Below are 26,076 nucleotides of genomic sequence, written 5' to 3'. Positions count from 1 at the left end.
TTTGCTAGAGTCCCCAATTAGAGGTGTCCAGAACTCTTAAGCACACTCTTTTTGCTTTTGGACCACAACTTTAACCGCTCAGTCTCAAGTTTTCACTTGACACCTTCACGCCACAAGCACATGGTTAGGGACAGCTTGGTTTAGTCGCTTAGGCCAGGATTCTATTCCTGTGGGCCCTCCTATCCACTGATGCTCAAAGCCTTGGATCCTTTTTATTTTACCCTTGCCTTTTGGTTTAAAGGGTTATTGGCTTTTTCTTCTTGCTTTTTCTGCTTGCTTTTTCTTCTTTTTTCTCTTTTTTTTTTTGCAAGCTTTTCACTGCTTTTTCTTGCTTCAAGAATCAATTTTATGATTTTTCAGATTATCAAATAACATTTCTCCTTTTCCATCATTCTTTCAAGAGCCAACAATTTTAACATTCATGAATCAAAAAATTCAAAAAATATGCACTGTTTAAGCATTCATTCAGAAAAACAATAGTATTGCCACCACATCAAAATAACTAAACTGTTTTAAAATTTGAAATTCATGCACTTCTTTTCTTTTTCAATTAAAAACATTTTTCATTTAAGAAAGGTGATGGATTCATTTTCATTGCTTTAAGGCATAGACACTTAGACACTAGTGATCATGTAATAAAGACACAAACATAAATAACATAAGGCATAATTTTCGAAAAACAGAAAATAAAGAACAAGGAAATTAAAGAATGGGTCCACCTTAGTGATGGCGGCTTGTTCTTCCTCTTGAAGATCTTATGGAGTGCTTGAGCTCCTCAATGTCTCTTCCTTGCCTTTGTTGCTCCTCTCTCATGGTTCTTTGGTCTTCTCTAATTTCATGGAGGAGGATGGAATGCTCTTGGTGTTCCACCCTTAGTTGTCCCATGTTGGAACTTAATTCTCCTAGGGAGGTGTTGATTTGCTTCCAATAGTTTTGTGGAGGAAATTACATCCCTTGAGGCATCTCAGGAATTTCATGATGAGGAAATTCCTCATGCTCTTGGTGAGGTTCTCTCATTTGCTCCATCCTTTTCTTAGTGATTGGCTTGTCCTCATCAATGAGAATATCTCTCTCTATGTCAATTCCAACTGAATTGCAGAGGTAACAAATGAGGTGAGTGAAGGCTAACCTTGCCACAGTAGAAGACTTGTCCGCCACCTTGTAGAGTTCTTGGGATATAACCTCATGAACTTCTACTTCCCTTCTAATCATGATGCTATAAATCATGATGGCTCGGTCTATAGTAACTTCAGACCGGTTGCTAGTGGGAATGATTGAGCGTTGAATGAACTCCAACCATCCCCTAGCCACGGGCTTGAGGTCATGCCTTCTTAGTTGAACCGGCTTCCCTCTTGAATCTCTCTTCCATTGGGCGCCCTCTTCACAGATGTCCTTGAGGACTTGGTCCAACCTTTGATCAAAGTTGACCCTTCTAGTGTATGGGTGTGCATCTCCTTGCATCATGGGCAAGTTGAATGCCAACCTTACATTCTCCGGACTAAAATCTAAGTATTTCCCCCGAACCATTGTAAGCCAATTCTTAGGGTCCGGGTTCACACTTTGATCATGGTTCTTGGTGATCCATGCATTGGCATAGAACTCTTGAACCATTAAGATTCCGACTTGTTGAATGGGGTTGGTAAGAACTTTCCAACCTCTTCTTCGGATCTCATGTCGGATCTCCGGATACTCATTCTTTTTGAGCTTAAAAGGGACCTTGGGGATCACCTTCTTCTTGGCCACAACTTCATAGAAGTGGTCTTGATGCACCCTTGAGAGGAATCTCTCCATCTCCCATGACTCGGAGGTGGAAGCTTTTGCCTTCCCTTTCCTCTTTCTAGAGGTTTCTCCGGCCTTTGGTGCCATAAATGGTTATGGAAAAACAAAAAGCTTTAGCTTTTACCACACCAAACTTAGAAGGTTTGCTCGTCCTTGAGCAAAAGAAGAAAGAAGAGAGTAGAAGAAGAAGAAATAGAGGAGATGGAAGGGGCTTAGTGTGTCGGCCAAGGGGGAGAAGTAGTGTGTATGTTGTGTGAAAATGAAGGAGTGAAGATGGGTTAATATAGGAGTGGAGAGGGGGGTAGGGTTCGGCCATTATGGGTGGGTTTGGATGGGAAAGTGGTTTGAATTTGAATGGTGAGGTAGGTGGGGTTTTATGAAGGATGGAGGTGAGTGGTGAAGAGAATGGTGGGATTTGATAGGTGAGGGGTTTTTGGGGAAGAGGTATTGAGGTGATTGGTGAGTGGGTGAAGAAGAGAGAGAGAGGTGGGGTAGGTGGGGATCCTGTGGGGTCCACAGATCCTGAGGTGTCAAGGATTTCTTATCCCTGCACCAAGTGGCGTGCAAAACGCCCCTTTCTGCCAATACTGGCATTAAACGCCAGGCTGCTGCCCATTTCTGGCGTTTAACGCCAGCTTCTTATCCATTCCTGGTGTTAAACGCCAGTCTAGTGCCCATTTCTGGCGTTAAATGCCCAGAATGGTGCCAGACTGGGCGTTTAACGCCCATTCTGCTACTCTTACTGGCGTTTAAACGCCAGTAAGTTTCTCCTCCAGGGTGTTCTGTTTTTAATTCTGTTTTTCAGTCTGTTTTTGCTCTTTCAATTGTTTTTGTGACTTCACATGATCATCAACCTACAGAAAACATAAAATAACAAAAGAAAATAGAAATTTAACATAGATAATTAAAGATTGGGTTGCCTCCCAACAAGCACTTCTTTAATGTCAATAGCTTGACAGTGGGCTCTCATGGAGCCTCACAGATGTTCAGAGCAATGTTGGAACCTCCCAACACCAAACTTAAAGTTTGAATGTGGGGGTTCAACACCAAACTTAAAGTTTGGTTGTGGCCTCCCAACACCAAACTTAGAGTTTGACTGTGGGGGCTCTGTTTCACTCTGTATTGAGAGAAGCTCTTCATGCTTCCTCTCCATGGTTATAGAGGGATATCCTTGAGCTTTAAACACAAGGGAGTCTTCATTCACTTGAATGATCAATTCTCCTCTGTCAACATCAATCACAGCTTTTGCTGTGGCTAGAAAGGGTCTGCCAAGGATGATGGATTCATCCATACACTTCCCAGTCTCTAGGATTATGAAGTCAGCAGGGATGTAGTGGCCTTCAAACTTTACCAAGACATCCTCTACAAGTCCATAAGCCTGTTTCTTTGAATTGTCTGCCATCTCCAGTGAGATTCTAGCAGCTTGTACCTCAATGATCCCTAGCTTCTCCATTACAGAGAGAGGCATGAGGTTTATGCTTGACCCTAGGTCACACAGAGCTTTCTCAAAGGTCATGGTGCCTATGGCACAAGGTATTGAGAATTTTCCAGGATCTTGTCTCTTCAGAGGTAATCTCTGCCTAGTCAAGTCATCCAGTTCTTTGATGAGCAAGGGGGGTTCATCCTCCCAAGTCTCATTACCAAATAACTTGGCATTTAGCTTTATGATTGCTCCAAGATACTTAGCAACTTGCTCTTCAGTAACATCTTCATCCTCTTCAGAGGAAGAATACTCATCAGAGCTCATGAATGGCAGAAGTAAATTCAATGGAATCTCTATGGTCTCTGTGTGAGCCTCAGATTCCCATGGTTCCTCATGAGGGAACTCCATGGAGGCCAGTGGACGTCCATTGAGGTCTTCCTCAGTGGAGATCACTGCCTCTTCCTCCTCTCCAGGTTTGGCCATGTGGGTTGTGGTTATGGCCTTGCACTCTCTTTTTGGATTCTCTTCTGTATTGCTTGGGAGAGTACTAGGAGGGAGTTCAGTAATTTTATTACTCAGCTGACCCACTTGTGCCTCCAAATTTCTAATGGAGGACCTTGTTTCAGTCATGAAACTTTGAGTGGTTTTGATTAGATCAGAGACTATGGTTGCTAAGTCAGAGGGGCTCTGCTTAGAATTCTCTGTCTATTGCTGAGAAGATGATGGAAAAGGTTTGCTATTGCTAAACCTATTTCTTCCACCATTACTGTTGTTGAAACCTTGTTGAGGTCTCTGTTGATCCTTCCATGAGAGATTTGGATGATTTCTCCATAAAGGATTATAGGTGTTTCCATAGGGTTCTCCCATGTAATTCACCTCTTCTATTGCTGGGTTCTCAGGATCATAAGCTTCTTCTTCAGAGGAAGCTTCCTTAGTACTGCCTGTTGCTGCTTGCATTCCAAACAGACTCTGAGAAATCATATTGACTTTTTGGGTCAATATTTTATTCTAAGCCAATATGGCATTCAGAGTATCAATTTTAAGAACTCCTTTCTTCTGATTTGTCCTATTATTCACAGGATTCCTTTCAGAAGTGTACATGAATTGGTTATTTGCAACCATTTCAATGAGTTCCTGAGCTTCTGCAGGCGTCTTCTTCAAATGAAGAGATCCTCCAGCAGAGCTATCCAATGACATCTTGGATAGTTCAGACAGACCATCATAGAATATACCTATGATACTCCATTCTGAAAGCATGTCAGAAGGGCATCTTCTGATCAATTGCTTGTATCTTTCCCAAGCTTCATAGAGGGATTCACCTTCCTTCTGTCTGAAGGTTTGGACTTCCACTCTAAGCTTACTCAATTTTTGAGGTGGAAAGAACTTTGCCAAGAAGGCATTGACTAGCTTTTCCTAAGAGTTCAGGCTTTCTTTAGGTTGTGAGTCTAACCATGTCCTAGCTCTTTCTCTTACAGCAAAAGGGAAGAGCATAAGTCTGTAGACCTTAGGATCAACCCCATTGGTCTTGACAGTGTCACAAATTTACAGAAATTCAGCTAAGAACTGATGAGGATCTTCCAATGGAAGTCCATAAAACTTGTAATTCTGTTGCATTAGAGAAACTAATTGAGGCTTAAGCTCAAAGTTGTTTGCTCCAATGGTAGGGATTGAGATGCTTCTCCCATAGAAGTCGGGAGTAGGTGCAGTAAAGTCACCAAGTACCTTCCTTGCATTGTTGGCATTGTTATTGTTTTCGGCTTCCATGGCTTCTTCTTGTTTGAAAATCTCTGTTTGGTCCTTTACAGAGAGTTGTACTTTAGCTTCTCTTAGCTTTTTCTTCAAGGTCCTTTCAGGTTCAGGATCAGCCTCAACAAGTATGCCTTTATCTTTGCTCCTGCTCATATGAAAGAGAAGAGAACAAGAAAGTAGAAAATCCTCTATGTCACAGTATAGAGATTCCTTGAGGTGTCAGAGGAAAAGTAGAATAGAAGGAGGAGATAGCTAGAAGAGAATTCAAACTTATCAAGAGGGATAGAGTTCGAATTGCACCTTGAGGAGGAGTGTTAGTCCCTTAAATAGAAGGATGTGAGAAGAGGGGAAGAATTTTTGAAAATAAATTAAAAAGATTTTGAAATAATAAAAGGAAATTTGAAAAGTTGATTGAGATTTTCGAAAATTAAGATTGGGAAAGAAATTAAGTGATTTTTGAAAAAGATTTTGAAATTAGAAATAAAAAAGATATGATTGAAACTTAATTTTGAAAAAGATGTGATTGAAAAGATATGATTGAGAAGATATGATTGAAAATCAATTTAGAAAGAGAAAGTTTTAAAATTAAAGTTGATTACTTAACTAACAAGAAATTAGAAGATATGATTCTAGAATTAAAACTTTTGATCCTTTCTTAATAGGCAAGTAACAACTAGAAAATTTTGAATTAAATTATTAATTGTAGCAAGGATTTTTTAAAATAGTAATAAAAAATTGAAAAGAAATTGATTTTGAAAAGATATGATAGAAAAGATATGATTTGAAAAAGATTTGACTTTGAAAAATTATGAAAATTTGAAAAAGATTTGAATTAAAAACAAAATCTTTCCTCTAGTGTCATCCTGGCATTAAACGCCCAGAATGGCATCCATTCTGGCGTTTAACGCCCAAAATCCTACCTTTTTGCCTGGCTGGCGTTTAAATGCCAGTTTTCCTTCTTCACTGGGCGTTTTGAACGCCCAGCTTTTTCTGTTTGATTCCTCTGCTGAATATTCTGAATCTTCAATTCTCTGTATTATTGACTTTAAAAGACATAGTTTTGAAAATTTTTTTGAATTTTTCAATGATGAGAAACAATCAAAATACAACTAATCTTAGGAAACTCAAATCAAACAAACAATGCATGCAGGACACCAAACTTAAAAAATTTTCATATAAGAGACACTAACAAATTGAGAATGCATATGAGAAACAACAAAACACACAAAACAAGAGAATTTAAAGATCGGAGCAATGAAATCATCAAGAACTACTAGAAGATCAATGAAGAACATAATGCATATATTCAAAAAATGCAAGAAGAATAAAGACATGCAATTGACACCAAACTTAAAAATTGATATTAGACTCAAACAAGAAACATAAAATATTTTTTATTTTTATGGTTTTATAAATTTTTTTTTTGTGATTTTTCGAAAATTGAGTGGAAAAGAGAAAAAAAGGGATTCAAAATTTTTAATAAGAATTCCAGGAATCATTGCAATGCTAGTCTAAGACTCCGGTCTAGGAATTAGACATGGCTTACTAGCCAGCCAAGCTTTCAATGAAAGCTCCGGTGCAAAACACTAGACATGGCCAATGGCCAGCCAAGCCTTAGCAGATCATTGCTAACAACAGCAAAATTGATAGAAATCAATAAGCTCTTGTGATGATAAGTTGAAACCTCGGTCCAATAAGATTAGACATGGCTTCACAGCCAACCAGACTTCAACAAATCATCATGAAACTCTAGAATTCATTCTTAAAAACTCTGAAGAACAAAATAGAAAATTTTTTTTGTATTTTTTGAAAATAAAAATAACATAAAATTACCTAATCTAAGCAACAAGATGAACCGTCAGTTGTCCAAACTCGAACAATCCCCAGCAACGGCGCCAAAAACTTGGTGCACGAAATTGTGATCATCAACAATGGCGCCAAAGGACTTGGAGCTCTCAAACGTGAATCACACTTTGTCACAATTCCGCACAACTAACCAGCAAGTGCACTGGGTCGTCCAAGTAATAAACCTTACGTGAGTAAGGGTCGATCCCACGGAGACTGTCAGCTTGAAGCAAGCTATGGTCACCTTGTAAATCTCAGTCAGGAGAATTCAGATGGTGATGGAGAATTGATAATTAAAAGATAAATAAAACATAAAATAAAGATAGAGATACTTATGTAATTCATTGGTAGGAATTTCAGATAAGCATATGAAGATGCTTTGTTCCTCCTGAACCTCTGCTTTCCCATTGCCTTCTTCCAATCATTCATACTCCTTTCCATGGCAAGCTTTATGTTGGGCATCACCGTTGTCAATGGCTACTTCCCGTCCTCTCAGTGAAAATGTTCAATGCACGCTGTCACCGCACGGCTAATCATCTGTCGGTTCTTGATCATGTTGGAATAGGATCCATTGATCCTTTTGCGTCTGTCACACGCCCAACACTCGTGAGTTTGAAGCTCGTAACAGTCATCCCTTCCCAGATCCTACTCAGAATACCACAGACAAGGTTTAGACGTTCCGGATCTCAGGAATGGCCGCCAATAATTCTAGCCTATACCACGAAGGTTCCAATCTTAGATTAGTAACCCAAGAGATACACATTCAAGCTTGTTTGCATGTAGAATGGAAGCGGTTGTCAGTTACGCGTTCATAGGTGAGAATGGTGATGAGTGTCACATAATCATCACATTCATCATGTTCTTGGGTGCGAATGAATATCTTAGAGAAGAAATAGACTTGAGTTGAATAGAAAAACAATAGTACTTTGTATTAATTCATGAAGAACAGCAGAGCTCCACACCTTAATCTATGGTGTGTAGAAACTCCACAGGAATAAAATCTTGTCCTAAGCGGCTAAACCAAGCTGTCCCTAACCATGTGCTTGTGGCATGAAGGTCCAAGTGAAGAGCTTGAGACTGAGTGGTTAAAGTCGTGGTCCAAAGCAAAAAGAGTGTGCTTAAGAGCTCTGGGCACCTCTAATTGGGGACTCTAGCAAAGCTTAGTCACAATCTGAAAGGGTTCACCCAGTTATGTATCTGTGGCATTTATGTATCCAGTGGTAATACTGGAAAACAAAGTGCTTAGGGTCACGGCCAAGACTCATAAAGTAACTGTGTTCAAGAATCAACACACTAAACTAGGAGAATTAATAACACGATCTGAATTCTGAGTTCCTATAGATGCCAATCATTCTGAACTTCAAAGGATAAAGTGAGATGCCAAAACTGTTCAGAAGCAAAAAGGCTACAAGTCTCGCTCATCTAATTGGAACTGAGCTTCATTGATATTTGAAATTCATTGTATATTCTCTTATTTTTATCCTATTTTATTTTTAGTTGCTTGGGGACAAGCAACAATTTAAGTTTGGTGTTGTGATGAGCGGATAATTTATACCCTTTTTGACATTGTTTTTACATAGTTTTTAGTATGTTTTAGTCATTTTTTATTATATTTTTATTAGTTTTTATTCAAAAATCAAATTTCTGGACTTTACTATGAGTTTGTGTGTTTTTCTGTAATTTCAGGTAAATTCTTGCTGAAATTGAGGGACCTGAGCAAAAATCTGATTCAGAGGCTGAAAAAGGATTGTAGATGCTGTTGGATTCTGACCCTCCTGCACTCAAAATGAATTTTCTGGAGCTATATAAGCTCAGTTGGTGCGTTCTCAATTGTGTTGGAAAGTAGACATCCTGGGCTTTCCAGCAATATATAATAGTCTATACTTGGCTCGAGATTTGGTAGCGCAAACTGGCATTTAAACGCCAGCTCCTTACCCTTTTCTGGCGTTAAACGCCAGAACTGGCATAAAAGTTGGAGTTAAACACCCAAGCTGGTACAAAAGCTGGAGTTCAATGCCAGGAATAGCCTATGCATGTGAAAGCTTCAGTGCTTAGCCCAAACACACACCAAGTGGGCCCCAGAAGTGGATTTCTGCACTATCTATCTTAGTTTACTCATTTTCTGTAAACCTAGGTCACTGGTTTATTATAAAAACTACTTTTAGAGATTTATTTTGTACCTCATGACATTTTTACATCTGAATTTTGTATCTTCTACGGCATGAGTCTCTAAACTCTATAGTTGGGGGTGAGGAGCTCTGCTGTGTCTCGATGGATTAATGTAATTACTATTGTTTTCCATTCAATCACGCTTGTTTCTATTCTAAGATATTCACTCGCACTTCAACATGATGAATGTAATGATCCATGACACTCATCACCATTCTCCACCTATGAACGCGTGCCTGACAATCACTTCCATTCTACCTTAGATTGAGTGTGTATCTCTTTGGTTCCTGGTTCACGGGTTTGATTGTCTCTCCTGACAACAGAGCATTCAAATCTGTGAGATCAGAGTCTTTGTGGTATAAGCTAGAATCAATTGGCAGCATTCTTAAGATCCGGAAAGTCTAAACCTTGTCTGTGGTATTCCGAGTTGGATCTGGGAAGGGATGACTGTGACGAGCTTCAAACTAACAAATGTTGAGCGCAGTGACAGTGTGCAAAAGGATCAATGGATCTTATTCCAACACTAGTGAGAACCGACAGATGATTAGCCCTACGAAACTCGTAGCTAGACTATTTTCACTGAGAGGACGGATGGTAGCCATTGACAACGGTGATCCACCAACATATAGCTTGCCATGGAAGGATCCTTGCGTGCGTGAAGAAGAAGACAGTAGGAAAGCAGAGATTCAGAAGACAGAGCATCTCCAAAACCTCAACCTGTTCGCATTTACTGCATAACAAGTATTATTTAATCCATGTTCTTTTACTCATTCCAATTAAAACTGAGAATTATTATTGATATCCTGACTAAGAGTTACAAGATAACCATAGCTTACTTCAAGCCAACAATCTCTGTGGGATCGACCTTTACTCACGTAAGGTATTACTTGGACGACCCAGTGCACTTGCTGGTTAGTTGTGCGGAATTGCAAAAGTGTGATTGTGATTTCGTGCACCAGAGGGATAGGAGTTGTATGTTTTATATGTATATTATATTATGAGATATTATGTAAGGAGTCTTGTATATGAATCTACGCCTGCTTGTATTTTTCTTAAGATAAAGTATTTATTTCCGGTTTTCAAAGAAATCATCGATACAGTGTCGAGTCATAGGCTCCTATTTTAATATTTAGTATGTAAAGTAGTCGTAATACTTCTTGCTATCAGAGTAGCGCAGCCAGAAGCGTGATTTCTGATAGTGAGGATGTTACATAAAGCAAGGCGGTGAAAGACTATACAATAGGCTAAGGTTAAAACGGCGTGCTTAACGCGCACGCTGATCTCACACCAACTTCAGAGATTCAACTATTCAAACTTCAACATAACTTATTTCCACCATCCTTAATCGTACTTCATCGAACAACTCATTCGAGGGTTCTCAACCTCATCAAACACTTCGCAAATCTTAATGGTCACAAACCCAACATCAATAAAACTCTTTCACGTGAAACAAGGTTCCACAACTCCTTACGACATCGTACACTTACAAGTGTTACCTTTTGCGTCCACCAAACGTGTCCTAAAGGACTAATGTATTGTTTACCAAGTCTATCAGTCGCATAAGATACCAAAACAAATCTTGAGTATACTCAGAAGGATAATAGACTTTAGAAAGGAAAGAAAAGCGACAATGACCATGTTCGCAAGAATTTGAAATAATTCTTGAAATTACAAGTAGACAAGGATGAACAAGCAATGAAGAGTGTTGGAAAGAAAATCAACTGACAACTTTAAGGGTAGCTCTTGAATCGAAGGAATTCGATAGGACCAATAAGATGAAACACAATGCAGTATTTTGAAACAAATTCAAGCTGAGTCAAATAAATATGAAGTTTACAGAAGAAGAATATCCAAAACCAAAGACAAAACTCACAGAACTCAAAAGTATGATTTAAAAATACTTTCAAATACATTGTTCATATAGAATGAAAAACTTAAGAAAAAATCATTTCACGTTCTAAAAGAAAAGATAAGTAACAAGCATCCTTCAAAAGAATAATAAAAGCATAAATGTGGCAATATTTCAATATAAATCCAAGTTGAAATAGTCTATCAAAGTTTGACAAAGGAAAGATTAATTTGGTTAACAGCAAAATTGTATTTTCTCATTTCTTTTTTTTTTAAATAAGCATGCATGAAAATTGCGATCTTGTTGGAAAGAAACCTGAAATAAAGTTTGGCTCATAAAAGGAAAAGAGGATGCATTACAATCAAACAGATTTAAATCACATACAAAAATTTTCAATGTATGAGGTAAAGGAGTGTAAGCTAAGTTAAAAGCAATTTTATTGAAACTTCAAGATATGGTTGTGTCGCACCAAAACAAGTTCAAGTTACAGCAAAGAGAGGCACTGCCCAAGTGAAGGAATGCAAAGTCAAGGACAACCTTGCATAAGAATAAATCAAAGCTTGTTTAAAAAGGTTTAAAACAATCCAAGAATATACTAGAAATCATACCTTATAAGGATATTCAATAATATTAAGATGCGCTAAGTGTGTTCAAAGAGATACAAATCGCAAGAAGAGAAGAATAAGCGACAAGGATAAGATTCACATGAATTCGGAAGGAGGTGTAGGATTACAACTAAGCAACAACGTATAGACATGAGAAAACGTTTCAGAAAGAGTCATTTCGCATCTTAACAAGAAATATTGAATCTAGGAACTCCAAAGAAAACAAGAAAAGGGTAGTGGTAAATTAGATAAAAATAAGCTAAAACCAAATTAGAGAAGCACAAAGTTCACAAAATTATGAAGGAATAGTTCTAGTCACCAACAAACAAGAATAGTTAAAAGTCATGAAGTATGCCGGAAAGAAGAATGAAAATGCAAATAGGAAAGAATTTTGATTTTCAAAGAACTCCAGTAGAAACCATAAAGGATAACAGGGCAGTTATTTACAAAATACAAGAGAATCAGTAAAAACGTAAATATTGTGTCATGTTAAAACAATTTCAAATCGAACTAGATTATACAAGATTTGTGAAATGAAAATTAGTTAGACTAAGGATAAAATATTTTCTCGAAGACCTTGAAAGATACTTTAGGTACATAATCAAATAAGAATTTTCATAAAAACAGCATCGAGGTTGATAAAAATCAAGTTGTAATCTTAAGAAGGAAATCCAAGGTAGAAATTGTTTTTACATGTCTATAAAAGAATAAGTGAAGCATTGCAGATAAGCAGATTTAAACCATATAAAGAAATTTTTGAATCCAAGTAGGAAATTTTATGCTAAATTAAAAGTAACCTCATAAAAAATTTGAAGGATGATTGTAAAACAGAATTAGGCAGGGAAAGAGTCAATCCAAAACTTTTTCAATCCAAAAAAAGAATTCTAGAAATCGATTATAAAGAATGATGTATCACACCAAAACAAGCTCAAATTACGTAAAGAAGTTACACAAATCACATAGAAGAATTCAAGGTCAGGAACTATAATGTCGAGAATTTAAGAGATAATCAAGAATATGATCAAATCAAAGTATACAATAAGTATGAAGCAAAAGAATCAAATTCACTACAAAAAAAGGCCTATGGTCACGGTAAAAAACCATGACCACAACTAGTAAAAAGGATCACCATAGATCTATGGTCACGGTTTTGGACCTATGGTCACGGTTTTTTACCGTGGCCTATTCTCTCGTGGCCATAGCTCTATGGTCACGGTTTTTTTATCTATGGTCACAGTTTCTATGGTCACGGTTTCAATTTTCAAATTCTAACACTTTAGGCCACATTTTTTCACCGTGACCATAGCCTTATCTATGGTCACAGTTTTCCCCGTGACCATAGACTCTATGGTCACCTCTCCTTAAAACCGTGACCATAGCTCTATGGTCACCCCACCTTAAAGCCGTGACCATAGCCTTATCTATGGTCACAGTTTTTGCCTATGGTCACGGTTTTTGCCTATGGTCATAGTTTTTGCCGTGACCATAGCCTCTATGTCACCCCATTTAAAACCGTGACCATAGTCCTATCTATGGCCACGGTTTTCACCGTGACCACAACCTCTATGGTCACCCCTCCGTAAAATTGTGACCATAGCCCTATCTATGGTCACGATTTTTCACTATGACTATAGCCTCTATGGTCACCCTACCTTAAAACCGTGACCATAGCCTTATTTATGGTCACGGTTTTCACCATGGCCATAGCTTATCTATGGTCACCCCTCCTTAAAACCGTGACCATATCCTTATTTATGGTCACTGTTTTCACCGTGGCCATAGCTTATCTATGGTAACAGTTTTTACCATGACCATAGCTTATCTATGGTCAACCTATTTTTAAATGGTGACTATAGCCTATTTTGTTTTATGAGATTTAATTTTTTTTAAAGCATAATCACATCCCAAAATGATGATAATCACAAAATAAACCTAAAAATGAGAAATTCAATAAATCTAAATCATATAAGTTTCATTAAAAACTAGATATCCATTACAACACTAATCAAAATAAGGTGTAATTTATCCATTACATGTAATATCGGATAAAGTCTCTTATCAAAAAGTAAAGAACAGATCAAAATAATACATTTAGATAACCAAAATCATTATAAGACTCATCCCATCTTATATTTGTATAGAACATATTTTCTTCACATCATGTCCTCCTGCTCCTGCTAGCAAAAAAAATAAACTTGCTAGAACAGAGAAAAATATTTTGATGATGTAGTACAGTTGAGTAATGAATATGGAGCACAAGTTAAAACTAATTAAACTAATAACAAAAGACCTAAATTAAAACTAATTAGTGCTACACTGCTACAATTTCACAAACGATCTAAATTAAAACTAATTAAACAAATAACAACAAAAATTGGAGTTTTCTTGGACATTTCAACTTTCAGATCATAACCCATTTCTTAGAAAAAGCCTTGATGCCTATAATATATGTAACAAAACAAACAAACAAAATTTGGATAAGAAAAAACATTAAACAAATCGCATCAACATTCAATTTTTTTGTTAATTAATAGGTAACATAATGCATATATCAGACCCTGGAATCTTAATTGGTGGATACCATTTAACTAAAAAGCAATGTGAGCAAGCATCATAATGCCTTACAACAACACAATTAGGCTAAAAAAGAAAACAGAATATTCAACACTAACATCATAAACCAACTTAGTAGATATTATTACATAAGCATAAGCATTCTAAGTAATACAAGCATTCGAACATAGTCTTTCTAACTCTTACCTATTTGTACGGACTCAGATTCACAAGGTCAAAATCACAAATCCCAGATTTCTGAAATCCCTTAACATGAGTCACCCCTTTTACACAAAGAGACCAAACCCAAAAAGCTCAGATCTTTGACTATGGGTAACACACAAAACAAAGAACCCAAATCTACCCAGTTCTCAAAAAAGTTATCTTTTTATATCAAAAATAGCGAATGCTTTTTGGATATGGCAAATGTGAGTGTAAATATGAACTTCAGTGGTGGTGGATGAGAATTGAGAAAAAGAAGATTAACAGTTTTAACAACAAATACACACATATGATAATAGAAACTTGAATAAGCAAAAATAGTTTTAACAGTTTCAATTCGATTAAAATAAATTATTGTTTTTACCAGCTATATTAAAAATTCAAGCTAAACTAATGCAGCCTTAATACATACAAACAACACCACTGCTTTAGCTTCTTGCCCATGTGCTTCAACATCAAGCGACAGTACTTTTGTACCCTCTGCTCTTACTGTCTTCAACTCTCCTACCATCACTAGCTACTATTTCTTATTAACTCATTCAACTCCTTAATGTAAATACTACCTAGTAATCAAATCAAATGCTATTTTCTTCTTTTTATTATCACCTCTTCTACTAAGCTTCATCATCTTTATTATCTCGTTTTTGTTTTCAATTTTTTTCCAAAAAAATTCATACTTTATGAAAGCACTACTAATTTATTTGGCATTTATTGTCTATTTTATACCAATCACAATCATATTTTCTATTTAAGATAGATCAGATTGCTGGTTCAAGGCATTTTCAATTCAAAAAGTTTCTTTTGTTTGTTTTCGTAATGTCTATCTTCTATCATTCTCATTCCAAAAACCTCAGTTCTACAGGAAATCAGAAATATTCAAACAAGTAAGTCTTCATTCACATCATAACACTGAATTAGAGAAAACAAGTAGAACTTACTGGTATAAACATTTCAGCACAAGCTTCAAAATCCCCCAAGAGTTCCTTGGATAAAAAGCAAAGTAGATGGCAAGCCTAGAACAAAGCAAATAGCAAAAAACCAAAATCAGAAATGTGGCAAGAACCTGACCTATATACAACATCCTTGAATGCCAAAAAACATATTAAGATAGAATATAAACTTGTCAAAGTAATGAAGGTTAAGCATAATACATAGAAAAACTTTAATTATCTAGGGAGGCAATGAACATATAAACTTAATTTTACATTTTTTATGCTTTCTGCTTGATGTGAAACACGCAACTCAATAAAACTTGAACAAAGGCATCAGTAAATTTGAACAAAAAAATTAAGAGCTATCAGCAACCAACAATTACAAAGCGAAGCCATCAGCAAATTTGAACAAAAAAATTAAGAGCTATCAACAACTTGTAATTACAAAACAGAGCCATCAGTAAATTTGGACAAAAATTTCAGACTAAATTAGTAAATTTGAAACAAAAGAGTTGGAAGAAGATGCTGATAAAATAAGTCAGCATCAACAGGAGGTGCAGTTACTACAGGAAGAGATTAAATAACACTTTGAGGTTGGCTCTCATACAACTCTCACTATGACAGAAATGGCAGAGAAGATTGATGAGCTGGTCAACAAAGTGGTCAGCTTAGAATCCGCTGTGAGGCTTTTGTAGCGAGATGGAAAGCACAAACTGATGAACTTAATGCTCTTATTAAAGTTTTTGACAAAAATTTCAGACTAAATCCAGCAATTACAAAATAGTAAAACACTAAAACAGAGATGTATGTATACTAATGAAATTAGAACAACTTGGTAGAGATCAACAAAATTGGAATAAAACGAAGGTAAAAACATGATAGGTTCAGGAATTACAAAATTGAGACCAAGACAAGAAGGATGGTGATGCTGGTGCTAGCATTCATAGCCGGAACCCTTAACAGAATGGCAGTAGCTTTAAAGGGGCTGAGATAGCAAACCCTAATAGAAGAGGGCCGTAATTTGAGGAGTAGTAGTGGCGCTCGTGGCTCTGGCAGCAAGGACGCGATACCGGTTCACCTCCAGCGACGGCGAGCTCCACTGACGTCGACTGGGTACGGCGGCGGTGACAGAATCGGCTTCCTTTCTCTCATGCGCTTCATTGGCTTCCGTTAATCTCTCTCTCTCTCAGCATCTCCCTCCCTTTCTCTTTCAAGCTCGACGGCAGCGAAACTAATGGCGGTGGCGGAACGCATGGCAGCGACGAGGACGAACGATGTGAACGTCTCCGTCGATCTCTCTCGATGCCTCTCTCTCATCCCTGTTCAACCGCCACTAGGGCAGACTCCACGGAATAGCAGCGACGAGTGTATAGGGCGCGGCGACTTCCTTCCCCTCTCTTCTCCCTCAATTCCCCCTTTTTCCCTTCTCTGTCTCTTTTTTTCTTCCCCCTCAAGCTTCCCCTGTTTTCGTTCTTCCCCTTTCTGAAGGTATGTATGCATTTATTGTTTGTGAAATTAGGTCAGAATTGAGTTGTAATTTGGGAAATCAGAGTTAGGGTAAAATATATATGAGTAATATTACAATTTTACAAAATATTCATGATAGAATAACAATTTAGAAATTAAATATAATACTATAAAAATTAATTTTGGAACACATAATTTTATTTATCAATTTATCAATGAGTTCAAATAATTATCTTCAATTTAAATTATAAAATAAACATACTAATCACATTTTATAAAATTTGGTTTAAATCCGAGAATATCAATTATTCAGATTATATGATATAATTTTTCATTATTGTTCTATTACCAAAACTTTAATTCTAATTTATATAAAATAACTAATTATAGTAAAGATTGTACATAAACATTAATTAACTTAAACTCGATGTATTTATAAAGATTAATTTAATCATTCCTAATAAATTAATCTCTAAGAGCTCAAATTAATAAAATAAACTATAATTTATTCATAATAGAAATTTCTTAAATTTAATTATATAATACTCCCATTTAAAATTAATAGTATTCAACTTAATTTTTTATTTACAAAATTATATTTAAAATTTTAATATTTAAAGTAAATCATATAAAATTATTATTAGTTTTAATTATTAAAATTTTTAAATTTTAAAAAGATAAAAATATTTAAAATAATAAAAAATACATAAAAATCTTAATTAAAATTCAAATGATTAAAACTGTGAACGTAGACTCCTTTAAGTCACCCCCCAAAACTATGACCATAGACCCCTTTAGGTCACCCCCAAAACCGTGACCATAGACCCCTTTAAGTCACCACCCGAAACCGTGATCATAGACCCTTTTAGGTCACCCTTCTGAAAAACCTTGACCATAGACTCTTTTTGGCCACTGTAAAATATCGTGACCATAGACCCCTTTAGGTCACCTCCCAAAACCGTGACCATAGACCCCTTTAGGTCACCCTCTAAAATCGTGACCATAGACCATTTTAGGTCACCCTTCCGAAAAATCGTGACCATAGACCCTTTTTGGTCACTGTAAAAAACCGTGACCATAGACACCTTTAGGTCACCCCCAAAATCGTGACCATAGATCCTTTTAGGCCACCCCTAAAACCGTGACCATAGACCCCTTTAGGTCACCCTTAAAACCGTGACCACATACCCCTTTAAGTCACTCCCCCAAAACCGTGACCATAAACCCTTTTAGACCACTCCCAAAACTGTGACCATAGACCCCTTTAGGTCACCCTCCAAAACCATGACCATAGACCCTTTTAGGTCACCCCCAAAACCGTGACCATAGACCCTTTTAGGCCATCCCCCAAAACCGTGACCATAGACCCTTTTAGATCACCCCTCAAAACCGTGACCATAGACCCTTTTAGGCCACCATTTTTTAAAAAACTGTGACCATAGGTACTGATGCGTGAGCATCTTTCCTATCTTTTCCTAGTGAATTTGCATGTAATTTGTTAAGTTTTATCAGTAATTAATTATCTTTTAGCCACTATGGATGCTACTTTGAGTCTTGTGCATTTCTGTTTATTTTAGGTAGCATTCGAAGGGATTTGATGGAGTTTCTGTAGAGAAAGAGAAGAAACCAAGGAGTTGACCAGCGAGGAGCGACGCAAGCGCGTGCCTGACGCATACGCGTGATTTGAAGATTTTCTTAGCGACGCGTGCACCTACCTGACACGTACACGTGACACGCAAAAAAGGCCATCGACGTATACGCGTGACTGACGCGTACGCGTGACATGCGCGATATGCAGAATATGCAGAAAATGCTGGGGGCGATTTCAAGCCGAGTTTCAACCCAGTTTTCAGTCCAGAAACATAGACTAGAGCCAGGGAATAGCAGAGACTCAAGGGAGATTCACACAAGAATGGTTGTGCCCACTCAAAGTTAAGCGTGGACCCTACAAAGCAAGTGGTCCCCATCCATCAATTGAAGACATGCTGATTGCTTTAATTAATTCTGATTTAAACTTTAATTTTTATTATAAAATAGGAAAAGATATTATTTTAAGTTTTAGAAGATAGATTTTATAACTTTCAAGGTTCAAACCGCTCAAGATTTAAGGATCTTGTATCATGCCAAAACAAGTTCAAGATCAGAACAATGAGCATAGGATTCATGAAGAGTATAATTAATGATAAAGATAGATATTTTTAAAAGACTCAAGCAAAGTCTCAGGAATACAATCAAGGAAGATTATGGATGAATAATAAAATACGGTCGTAAAATGGTCAAATCAAGGTTCAAGGAAGGAATCCGAGTCAAGGAACTTCAATGAGGATAGTAAAGAAGAAACGATATGCCAACCTAAGCGACGCAAACAAAATTCATAAGTTGAAACCACGAAAAGCAAACTCTAACATTCCCAAACCACGTGACTTGCATTACACATTACTTATCAGTTCCAATTCTCCTATAATAATCTGTTAACTTCCCCGTACACATAAACCATCAACATTAAGTTGGCCAGACTTAACATCAGCAGATATGCAACGGTAAGCTAACAGCGTTAATTAATAGACAGTCATGTTTATAAAGCGCTAATTCTTGTTAACTGGACAAGACTTACAACATAACAGGCACTCAGAGTATGCAATGAAGCATAGTCAGTCCATTCCCAAGGCTCTAATCAAGATGAACTGCTCTGATACCATAATGTAACACCCTTACTTTTAACACCTCATGATCGTATTAAAAGCTTAGGTGTTACCTACCTCTAAGCTGTTAATTTAATATTATAATTATTTAATATTGAGCCTTTGCGAATATAAACCGAATTCTTAGTTACGAAGTTGAAAAGTCTTTACTTAAAATTCACTTAATCACATAATTATTTTTACATAATAATAAATACATAAGCTTAATCAAAACTTCTGAAATACAAATCCTGCCTCTCTAAAAATCTCAAAATGACAAATGACGAGGGATAAAATAAAATCTAAGACTAAATCATATACAGAAAATGAAAACATATATATACATAAGGTTCCGTAATTCGATCGCGGCTTCGTGCTAAGCTTCCTGAACCTGTCACTGAAAAGAAATCCTGTAGAGGAGTGAGAACATCGTCCTCGAAAGGGTTCTCAGTAGAGGGTTTAGAAATTGTTATAAGAAGATACGTTTAAAGAGAAGGATTGGTTTCATGGAAGTGATTATCGTTTGTCCTCTGAATCTTTTAAAAACCCACGGATAATTATCCAAAAACCTTTTCAAAAGAACAATATTTAATTTTCCAGAAATCCATAACCTTTCTTTTCTTATAAGAAAATCTTAATCAGTTTCTTAGACTGTATGAATGACCAACCCGTCCAAGCAAAGGTTCATTAAGTCTATGTTGAATCATCCTTATTTTTCATACTTTACTAATACTTCAATCAGAGACCAATCACGAAATCAATAAACACTATCAACAATTCAGCACCAATACTCAATCAACAAAAGTACCACACTAGAGCAAACACAGGTAAAATAGAAAAGGAAAGCACAGATATAGGCAGTAGTTACAACAGATAGTTTAGATAGCAGATAATAATAGTTAAGCAATTAGACAAACCAAAACAAATTCAAACCCAAACAAAGCATGCAATTGCAGATGATGCATGTCTGCCCTATGGCTAATGAGCTCATCTGTCGGTTATACAGCCAACCCGACATGTCCTGGTAGCTAACCATTGAACAGTCCTTCTGTGCACTGATAAACCCCATTTTTAGGGTTTATCTTGTGTTGAATTTAGAGGATTTTGTCAACTTTTCCCCCATTTATCCAATGAAATAGCATGGTTTTATAAATTATCCTTTAATTGTGCTTAAGAGTGAAAACATACTTTTTAGGTATTAGAATAGCTAAATTTAATTTACCTTAATTCTATTAGATGCCTTGATATGTTTGTTAAGTGATTTCAGATTTAGGAGGCAAAGATTGGATTGAGAGAATGAAGAAAAAGCATGTAGAAATGGAGAACTCATGAAGAAATGAAGGAATCGCAAAGCTGTCAAGCCCGACCTCTTTGCACTTAATCGATCATAACTTGAGCTACAGAGATTCAAATGAGCTGGTTCTAGTTGCGTTGAAAAGCTAACATCTGGGGCTTCAAAATGATATAAAATTTGCCATAGTTGCATCGCGTTTAGGGGGGCGCACGTGTACTGTATGTGTACGTACTGATGTTGCACGTGATTCACTAATTACAACTCGTGGCCAGCGATTTCTGGTGCATTTTTTGCCCAATCCAACTCATTTCTGATGCTATTTAACCCAAGGATTGAAGAAGGATGACACACCTAGTGACCAATTAGTTTAGTTTAGTTTAGTTTTGGAGAAAAAGTTAGTTTCTAGAGAGAGAAGCTCTCTCTTCTCTCTAGAATTAGGATTAAGTTTAGATCTAGATTAGGAATTCTTAGATCTAGGTTAATTTCAAGCTTTGATTTACTTTTCCTTTTGTAATTCTTCTTCTTCTACATCTCTTCTTTCTAGTTTTGCATTTAATTCATGTAATTCTCTACTTTTATGTTGATACACTTTTGTTTCTTCTATTTCTCTTTTAATGCAATTTATGATTCATGTTCTTTTGTTGTTCATTTGAATTGTTGTTGTTTAATTCCTTGCATTTGAGTAGTGTAGATTTACTTTCCTTGCAATTTTACTATGCTTTCCTTTTATGCCTTCCAAGTGTTTGATGAAATGCTTGGAAGGATATTAGAGTAGAATTTTATGCTCTTGGCTTGGGAGGGTAACTTAGGAACTCTTGAGTTACTAATGTCCAAGTGATTGATGATTGGGAGCCATTAACTCTAGTTTTCACTAATTGATTTGGTGGAGAGCTAGGAATTATGGACTTGGATTGATATAGCTCATTTGACTTTCCTTTACCTAGTTAGAGGATGATTTAATGGGATTGATCTTTGCCAATTCTCATGTTGTGGTTAGTGATTAAGATAGAGATCCTTAACTACCAATCCTTGCCAAGACCTTTTTGTTAGTTTATTTCCTTTGCCCATTTATATTTCTTGTCTATTATCTCAAAAACCCCAAAACATACCTCATAACCAATAACAAGACACTTTATCGCAATTCCTAGGGAGAACAACCTGAGGTTCCAATACTTTTAGGGGTTTGTTTTAGTGACAAACAATCTTTTGTATGAAAGGATTATTGCTTGGTTTAGAAACTATACTTGCAACAAGAATTCATTTGTGAATTCTAAACCATCAAAAATTCGTTCATCATGCACGCATCCCCAAGCTCAAAAATAATATCCATGGAGTCAAACTACAAGCTCAAATATAATATTCCATGGAGTCAAACTCCAAGCTCAATAATAGAATATTCAAAATTCATATATATATGCATGCCCATGGGGAACCCGGGGAGTTAAAGTGCCCGGTCACATTTTGTGACAAAGGGTCAACAGAGTATCGAGTCTTAACTTGGAGCAAGTGGTGGCAAACCACTGCATCTACCCAGGGAAACTCGTATCTCAGATAATTCAAATTCATAAGCGATATGAATAATTCAATCATAATTCATCATTACCCACATCATCCTTCATTCATATTCAATCATCATCATTTCTCCTATTGCATCCATCAATAATTTGAAAATCAAACGTAATCATTTTCTTAATATCTCAAAACCAAGCCTTATAACCCTTAATTCTGAATCTTTTTAAATAACCATCCAAACAAAATCTCTAATTTTTATAAAATTTCGACAGTATCTCCTCTAAAACTCGGACTCTGCCACCCTTTTTGGGTCCCATCCAAACATTCCTCAAACTCGTTTAAATCCTTTCCAAAACCAAACCAATTTCAATATCTCAATCATTTTCAATTTTCCAAAAAATCATTTTCGATAAATCAACAATCCAAATCCAATATATCAAATCCTTTTCAATAAATTAAACTCATTTCCAATATCAAAACATTTTTAAATCTTAAGAAAATCAATTCAGCAACAGCCAATTTAACAAAAATCAATCAATAATCCAAATTATTCAATCTTCTTAAACAATCAATAATTCAACCACACAAACAATTACAATCGACCAAAGTAACTCAAACTAATCCATAAGACTTACGAAATCACAAAAATATACATTTTGCGTTAATATCGATTTATAATAATTCTCGGAAATCAAATGAGTTTTAGGAAAGCGCCTCTACCTCGTTTGCGATTCAATTATGCGACAACTGCATTTCTATTCTTATCCCGCAGCAGCGGCATCAATACCGACCATCCCTGTAGCAGCTACAACCTCTAAACACAGCACACAAGAACCTTACTTCAACTCTAAGACATTAACGTCGTGTAAAACTCAATAAACTATAATAGAACAGTGACAAAGGGGAGTTTTTGGAGCCAAAACAACTTACCACACAAGAAAGAACTAAGAACGAGGCAACGACAGCTCTGACGGTAACTCCCGGTGGTGAGACCTACGGCGAGGAGCTCCGGCAGCGGTGGAAACATCTTCTCCGGTGTCACCCCGCTTTCTTTCCCCTTTTTCGGTGACGGCCTCCAACAATAGTAGCGGCAGCAAATTGACGGTGATCGAGGCACCGCAGTGACGGCTCAAGCCTTCTATGCGACGGTCCTGCCCTCCCAACAGCGGCAATGGATATAAACTCCATCTCTCTCTTCCCGATCTCCCTCTTCGTGGCAACCCAGCGGCAGCAACCATGTTAGCATGAAGCAACTCGGCGATGACAGTGATGGCGCTGACCCTCGACGGCAGTGGCTTGGCGGTGAGCTTACCCGACCTCCCCCTCGCTTCTGCTCTTTCTTGCATCCTCCTCTCTCTTTGGCGCCGCTCTCCCTCAGCTGGCCCTTCGACGGTGTTGGCGACGCAACGAGCAGCAGCGACGGCGAGGGACAACCCTCCTTCCTCTTCTCTCTTCCCTTTCTTTCTTTGGTCTTTCTTTTGTGTATTATGTTGTATGTTGGATTTGTTTTGTGTGTGTATTTAGGCAGAAGTAAAGGGGAATGGCGGTAGGGTTAGGGGGAAAATAGTGAGTGGTAGTGAGTGTGAATGTGGATAGGGGTTAGGGTAAAATTATGGTTAGAGTTAAATTTGGGGATATTTGGGTTAATTAGGGTTTGACAATTTTAATAAAATTGGGGATAGAGTATTAATTTGAAATCTTATTTAATTCCTTAAAATTATATTAGAAAAATATTATTTAATTATCAATTGCTAATTAGATTTTGATCAAGTATTCTAGTTTAAAATTAGAGATAATATAATTTATTTTTTTGTTTATAAAATTAAAGTATTAAATTCCAAAATCTCAATTATTTAAACTAAATTATATAAAATTATTATTCTTTTACAACTATTAAGTTATATAATTTAAATATAGAAAATTATTCAATAATTACGAGATTAAATAAAGTTTCTTATTTAATTATCAAAATTTGATTTAATTGCTTTTAATAAAATAATTTCTAAAAATAAAATATTTAATGAATAAATAATTTGAATTTAACTCATAATAATATTTTTCGAAAATTATGGGTCTTACAGCCTACAAGTACTTGTAGATGTCATATTCGACATACTTCAGCTGGAGAGTTAGCGCCTGCAAGAAGTAGAAACTTGCAGAGGTTATGTAGCTAGAATGCCTTATCCAACTTGCGAGTTGGTTTACGTCGGATGCTGGTCGAAACGGACAAATGATCTCATTACCTGCGATAGGACTAGACATGCATCATCCTTGCTACACATTTGCATTTTACTTGATAATGTGAAATTGTTTGTAATTGTCTTCTTGTATTTGTGTATTTCTTAATAGGTATTCTGAATTATTGTGACTGGTTATTTCTCTATGACTCTTGTATATTTCATTGTGAATTAATTGAACTGTGATAATCCTGACTTAACTGATCACCCCCAATCCTACTAAGAACCCACCAAGTTCTTACCCCTTCCTTACTTCCTCCATCAGATAGAGACGGGCATCCTTTCTACGATATAGACTATCACTACATATATGAGGGATCTTGTACATCATAGGTTTTACGTAGTAGCTGTAGAGATTAGGACTTGTATGTACGTTCTGTGCGACTACCCTTTCCGTCATCTGATTAACACTCCGCTCTTTAATCCCGATATGCCTTATGAGTTTCCGTTGCATTGGCTTCATCCTGATGCACTTGTTCGCCTGTTTCACGACGGACCTATACCTCATCAGCACCCTGATCAGCCTAAGGATCAGGTGGTCCCTGAGCCTGAGCCTATGGAGGAGGATGTACTAAAGCCCATACCTGAGTGGGATATTTCTGGGGAGAAGATCTCAGTGTCTTCGTCTGAGCCCTTATCTGAGGAGCTACACACCACCTCCGTTAGTGGACCGATGAGCGTGGGCCAGAGCAATAGTACGAGTGCCAGGACCCCTCCTGAGATTATTGAGATCTCTGATGACGAGGATAAAGATCTTGAGGAGTGTTCATATGTGATTGAGATTTCCTCTGATGACGATAGTTGATGCGTGAGAATTGAGGATAATGCTTTAGGGAGTCTTTTGTGTTAGCCTAGCTTTTGTATCTAGACTCTCACCTTTGATTAAACTCATTGAGAGAGTAAGATGTATGTGGTTGGCTAGGCTAGTTTTTGGGTGCCAGCTTAGGGGCTTTCTATGTGGATCAGGGCTTGGAGTGTTGATTATGTATATAATAACAAGATGTGAAGGGTTGTACGCTAACTTATGACTTGTATGAACCCTAAACCCTAAACCCTAAATAGCATATATATATATATATATATATATATATTATAGTATGTATGATGTATATTATCTCTATCTCTAATTATTAGGCGAGGACGCTCTCGACTGGAGTGAACAAGTGAGGGAACAATCCTCGATGCATTGGCTATTCTCGAATCTGTAAATGCTATGCTGCTGCTACACGTGACTCAGTAGCTGCTACCAACCGAGTAGCTGAACATCTTGATCGCCACAATGGAGCTGAAAATAACCATGAGTCTAGACATGGAAATGGAAATGGCTACGAAGATGAATGTGGACTCCGTAATGATAATCGTCCTATGACCTTAGCCTCTTTCTTAAAAATCAATCCACCACGGTTTAATGGAAACACTAGTGCTACGTGAGCTGACTAATGGTTTAAGGAAATAAGACGATCACTGCAAGCACAACATGTAGAGTTTACTGCCTACATACTAAGGAACGATGTGCAACATTGGTGGCAGGGGTGCTTCAACTGCTGGGAAGAGAAGCCGATAACATCACTTGAGAGGAATTTTCAACTGAGTTCTATAAGAAATATTTTCCTCAGTGTTTCTGTACTGCTAAGGAACTAGAGTTGCTTCAGTTGAGACAGGGAAACATGACAGTCACTGAGTATACTCGCAAGTTTGAAGAGTTATGTCGATTCTAAAATGTTTTTCAAGGAGCACCAACTGCATTCAAGAAGTTGAA

The 26,076-nt window shown here is 36.9% G+C and overlaps 1 non-coding gene across 1 annotated transcript; it reads left to right on the top strand.

Moving 5' to 3' along the window:
* Positions 1-4,453: 4,453 nt before the first annotated feature.
* Positions 4,454-4,561, top strand: LOC112732117 (small nucleolar RNA R71). The gene has a single exon (XR_003167854.1). It is a non-coding gene; the product is annotated as a small nucleolar RNA R71 (small nucleolar RNA).
* Positions 4,562-26,076: the final 21,515 nt, after the last annotated feature.

This window comes from Arachis hypogaea, chromosome 12 (assembly GCF_003086295.3).
Source record: "Arachis hypogaea cultivar Tifrunner chromosome 12, arahy.Tifrunner.gnm2.J5K5, whole genome shotgun sequence".
Lineage (NCBI taxonomy): Eukaryota > Viridiplantae > Streptophyta > Magnoliopsida > Fabales > Fabaceae > Arachis > Arachis hypogaea.
This window is presented reverse-complemented; position numbering and strand designations above follow the sequence as displayed.